Source organism: Bradysia coprophila, assembly GCF_014529535.1.
Source record: "Bradysia coprophila strain Holo2 chromosome X unlocalized genomic scaffold, BU_Bcop_v1 contig_26, whole genome shotgun sequence".
Classification (NCBI taxonomy): domain Eukaryota; kingdom Metazoa; phylum Arthropoda; class Insecta; order Diptera; family Sciaridae; genus Bradysia; species Bradysia coprophila.
Window position 1 is genome coordinate 87,894 of NW_023503313.1, and position 6,000 is coordinate 93,893.

General features: G+C 33.0%; 1 long non-coding RNA gene across 1 annotated transcript; it reads right to left on the reverse strand.

Moving 5' to 3' along the window:
• Nucleotides 1-5,337: 5,337 nt before the first annotated feature.
• Nucleotides 5,338-6,000, reverse strand: LOC119069074. Its single transcript, XR_005086273.1, has 2 exons — nt 5,703-6,000; nt 5,338-5,642 (listed from the first exon to the last, which is right to left on the reverse strand). It is a non-coding gene; the product is annotated as an uncharacterized LOC119069074 (long non-coding RNA).

The following is a 6,000-nucleotide window of genomic DNA, read 5'->3' on the forward strand; positions in this document are numbered from 1 at the left end:
CCATCTAACACAACTGGCGTACGTGTACTCCATATATTTGGCAATGCCAATTCACATATTATGTTTCCTAACAATTTTTTTCCTGTTTTTCTTTGCCACATCTCCAGAGTAAAAAAAACGAAAACATTTTTTCCCTTTATACACACAGTTTGATGGTCTGCTTATCCTTAGAGACCACTTAAATTTAACAATCTACACACAGTTTTTTAACACACGCACGAAAAGTAAAGAAAATTGGAACTACCTTACCTGACTGTTATATTAGATTTAATATGCAGGGTTACATAAAAAAAAGGTTTGCCATCATGATAAATTCTCTCTCCTGATTGTATCGCCTTATCCAACATCATATAGCATAAGACGAAGACGAGAGTAAAAATAAAATAAAATTAACCTCACACAAATTTCTTATATGATTTATCGAAAAGTAACGCACCAAGTCTATAATAGTGCCTTAAATCCGAACAAATTAGTCCGGAAATCGAAACAGTAATTCGAAGGTGATGAGTTAAATACAATTTTCTTTTTCTGCACAACAAAATTTTCTTCTTCAATTAAGGTTCGACATCGCAACGCTTATAGAATAACAGTGTGCTCCAGTTCGTTTTCGAGTACGTCTGTTTCCTGTGTGTACATGCTTTATAAACCTGTCTAGTGGTTTGAATAAGCTTTGATGTAAATAGGAAGCGTCTCTATTTAGAAACAATTTTGTTATTTCGAATGGAATAGACTGCTCTGAGTGTGCAACTATATGTATACATAGGGCCGACTATAAATGCATTAAAAGTGAACGGTGAACATTTTTCCCATCCATCGAGGAAAAAAAAACAAATTTAACTTTTCTATCGTTAACATTTATAACACCTTACAAAAGCGAAGAAGAAAAAATCTTAAACACCGAAAACATGTTAAACATGACGCTCTTCATTCCTATACACATGGCAGTCAACAAGACGTTGAATTTTCTTTTTTTTTACAAAAGGATTTTGCCCTATTCCATTTTCGACATGCCTTTTCAACTTTTTTTTCGCTTATTTTGGAGAATTTGCTCCGTTCCTCCTTTTTTTCTCTGTTAATGAAAAGCTAGATACTTTACCAGCTTATAATTCATATAATGACAAATGTATTATATGATGGCGTTAAACTTATTGTAAATAATTGTATAGGACCTTTCATGTTCTTTCGGTTGCTTTGAAGGGATTAATTAATTGTTTTCTTGTTTTGGAGATAATTTTTTTTTGTTTGTGTTTATCAGAAAATGTAATGGCAAATATAGCTGGGTGTGCTTTGTGTGATGTAAACCTTTTATGTTTTAAAATTTTGTGTTCCATTTTTTGTGTATTCGGGAGTGCTCAGATTATGAAGGTATAGTCCATGAACTGTTTCTAAGTACCAAACATTTATTATTTTGAAAGTCCTTGCATAAGGTTTATTATGTGATTAATGTGGAAAATTGCAAAATTGAACTGTTTGCTTGACTTTCCAGTTTAAACTTTAAATGGATGTACAAAGACGTATACTATATAGCACACATTTATTTACGGTTGTTGAACTTTGGAACAGATCTCAGTTTTATCTGTTTGAGAAAATTATGGTCGTGGTTTTGCTGTATTTGCCAGTCGAATTATTTATAGTTGAGACGATTTGCATTATAAATGAGTCTTCTTAGAAATGTGTTCTGTATCTGCAATGGTCTGCATGTTGAATTCGATTAGAGCTAGGGGATTTTTTTAATGTTTTAATAATTTTGATACCAGCAATCAATATATATAGGTCGCACGGTCACAATGAATAAATGATAATCGCATCGACAGCGATAAACCCTATTTTTGTCACTATTAAATAATGTTCCCTGTTTCCAAAAAAAAAAAAAAAAAAAACAGTTGCACTACAATAGGTTTGTAGGGATACTTTTGAAAAACAGCCTACGAAATAAGATCGATGTTTTAGTGGAATCATATTTATGTTACAGGAATTGAATCCTAGAATCCAAAATCACTTTCAAAAATGTTTTCCAGCCCCTGTGTCAGTTGGAGGTGACCGAAACTCGAAACGTGCAATTTTCTTACTTTTTGTCCTGATTGGTGCCTGCAGCATCTTATACACTTCGAAGTAGTGGTGCAATCTTTGAGGGTTGGAGGGTTACCAGTAACAACTAATAAATTAAAATGAAAATAAATTATTATATTTGTCAGAATCAAATGACGCAAATTAAGAAAAATATAATCAGCTGCAAGGCACAATTACCTTTTACCCTCCATGTGTCAGTATTAGGTCCTATCTTAGACGTTTCAAAAATGAACCGCTCCTGCCTGGTTTATTTTACTCTGCCGTGGTAACAATGTAAATGGAAACACTAAGCGATACAAATGTGGTAAACTCAGCTCAATTTAAGTTTGCAATTGGTTAGCATTCTACAGTTTTAATTGTTCCGCAACATTCTACATGTTGTCAACAAAAGAAGCATAAAGAGTGTCGTTTCACTCACACGTACCTGTTGAATTGAAGAAACGTAAAGACAAACGCTACTTCTATGTGGTGGAATACGTGTGGAACAAATAAAACGAAAGAAACAAACGAAACCCACCAAAATTGTGTTCTTATGATGAGATCAGTTTAGATTTAGCGATTTTAATATTGTAATACACTTTCATTTGCGACTTCGGCATACTGTGCATACAGACTGTGCATAAAGTCTGTGGGCAATGGGCATACATATAATAAACTTATCCACATTGAACATTGAAATGAATTGATTTCATGAAGCTTTCTAAGCTCTGTCGTAAGTTTATAGACAGTTTTTGCTTTATTTGCATGTTTTAATGCGGACCTCTTCTTTTCATACTTCTCGTTACAGTCAACGATGCTTCGACGCCGTAACAAATCAATAAAAAAAACGTTCCTAACGTAATCAATTTCTACAATTGAAATTCTTATATATTTGGTATATGCTATTCGGATTACATATACTTTTTTGACCACCCGGGATGACCACTTCACTATCTATCCTACACAAGGCAAATGTAATACGAAAGCAGCGTTTGATGTATGCAATAAAAAAGTTGTAAAAATTACTTAGTACAAGAAAAAGCTCTGGACAATTTTTGCAAATTGACACTTAAAAAAGTAAAATATTTTATTGCTTAATTTTCCGCATTTCGGTCACACTTTAATATTGTCCCAAGTATCCGTAAATAGAAAAAAAGCACTTATGGTAACATGAGTCAGCAGAAACAAATCAAAAGTTCACTTTTTTTGGTTACGTTTCCTAAACAAATTTCGTGCTTGTGTCCCATTTGGTTTAATTTTATGATTTGTTTTGCAATGTCGATTTTGAATAAATCAAACTTTTGTTCGTGGCTAAAACTCAAGGGTATGTGAGAGCGTATGATTATTTCGCAAAAAAAAACGTAAATTAGAATTGGAGCATGCAAAATAAATGAAGAACGTAACATTAAATGATGTCATAAAAAGAAAACAGCCGAATTGTGTGAAAATTGACCGGCGATTCTTTTATAAAAACAAAATTACTTGAAACAATGGAAGAGGATCAGTAGCCGCATATGAAATTATTTATTACCGTAGAGCCTGTTATGTCGCCGACACTTGAATATGTCCATTTATTTTTATGAACTACTGAAAGTCAATGATCAGAAAAGAAAGTTTTTCTTTAAATGGAATTCATTCAATTCAGTGATGATATTTCTAACTTACGTCTCCTGTGTGCAATGTCGTATGAACGTATTTTATCGCACTAGTGCGATAAAAGCCACGTGTTGCTCATGTCACACTACAATTATCTTCAGTAATTGTTCCATTTTCTACATTGCATAAAACGTTGTATGCAACACGAATCGTATGCTGCCAACCTTGGCTTTGCCTCGGATTGGCAATCTGACATCTAATGCGATAATATACCAGCATACGATTCTTGTTACATAAATAACTATTATATTCTATTATTTGAATATTTCGACACAAGCAGGATACAATTTATAGTTACACTATAGTCACTAAAAGTTTTAAAATCATAACAAATACAGATGTATTTCTGCTTAAAATTGTTCTTCTATCAACAAATGTTTTAACAAAAACGCAGTATCAGACACAGAGTTTTGTGTCAATGCCACTCGCTACATTCCTTAAAAGTTACTTCTATTTCTCAATTTAATTATAAAATAAAAATTTGGTGAATCATATTGTCAATCATTGCAACAATTAATGGATTAGATTTATGAATAAAATTTGGTTAGTTATGTTGGTCACTTTACATGATGAAAGTCGTAATATTGTTTTATGCAATTCCGGAACGGAATTGAACTGTTTCTGGCCTGTTTTTAATAAAGTAATGAAAGAGATTATTGCACGGAGTGATTCGCCTAGACTAGTCTCATTACATTGGAAATATTTTTACCACTGCCTGTTTAGACGTGTCAGATATTAACTGACTTTGTCGTTGTTAACATTTGCATTGCCCTGAAGTCTCTCAGGATTTCAACAGTGGCTAGGCAATATGGTTTTTGTGTCATAATTTATGTTTCCATGTTTTGGCGTTTATTCCGTCTCGGAATTGCATAATAGTTATTTATGTAACAATAATCGTATGCTGGTATATTATCGCACACGATGTCTTGTCAACCCGAGGCGATAATATACCAGCATACGATTCCTGTTGCATATATAACAACCATATTCGAATTTTAGATCTATCTGTTGTTAGAGTGTTCCAGTTCGAATTTCGAAAACATTTCCAACAACTTTGTCCCCGCGGCATCCAATATAAAAAATTGCAAAAGTGAACACGCTGGGATGAGCTATACCACTGTCTTTTCGATACTCGTTATTTCGCTGTTATGACCTCAAAAAACTTTTTTTTATTCTTCTGTCGTACAACGCAGTGAACGAACAATGAAATTTTAAATTATTTATTAGAATCACCAGGCTCCGTATTACAATCTTATATATGCAAAATTATGTTAAATAATTTTTCGAAAGGTGAGTTGTCCCAAATGACTTTTATACAGCAAAACGTACAAGATTAATACAAAAAAAAACATTTTCATCATTTTATTTCATTTATTAACTGATCAGGACAACAAGGACTTATGTAAATAACCCTTCGATACACAACATAAGTACAAAAAATAACAAAAAGAAGAAAGAAATTTTGATTTTAAACTACGGGTTCTGTGATAATAGTGAACCTTGTTTACTTCATCGAGAACTTAGGAGCATACCTTTATGTGCACGCGTCGAGGTAGAACGAACTTTTTACTTTTTTTCATGTTTTCACAGGCTAAATTTTTTACTTAAGAACAATAATCAAATGTGTTGTATACTCTAACGGTTTATTAAAGCTTTACGTTTATAGAATTTTTGTAATAAAAGTAGAAGTTAAGCGGGGGCAGCAGTAGTAGTAGTAGTAGTAGTTGAAGTGGTTGTAGTTGTAGTTTCTGTAGAAGGAGTGGTGGTGGTTGTTGTAGTTGTTTCACATCTATTCTCGATAACACCACGGTTATTAAATCGCCCTACACATTCCAAAGGTGCTACACAGCTGCACAGATATGCTCCTCCACATTCTAGTCCAGCAAAAGCAGTAAATGGTATGCATTTGCTTTTCCAAGGGAATAGGAAAGAAGGCTCTGTAAAATTAGTTTATTGACAAATCAACTGATTAAATAAAGGCTTTACTATTCACTTACTACAGCAAAAATTTTCTGGGCACCAATTATCGCCAAAACAAATAAATGTTGAGGAAGTGAATTTTCCACAAACAACTAGCATCAAACACAAGACAATTGTCAATTTCATATTTAAGTAATTATGTTATTCCAAAATATTGAGGGAAAAAAAGAAGTCTTTTGCGAATTCGAGTCGTACAGCTTAACTATGCCGTTAAACTGAGCAATAAGAAAAATTGACAACGGATTATATACAATGTTTTTAGGAACATTTTTGCCAAAAAATTGAATTGCGTGTGCAAAGTAAGAACAGAAGCAG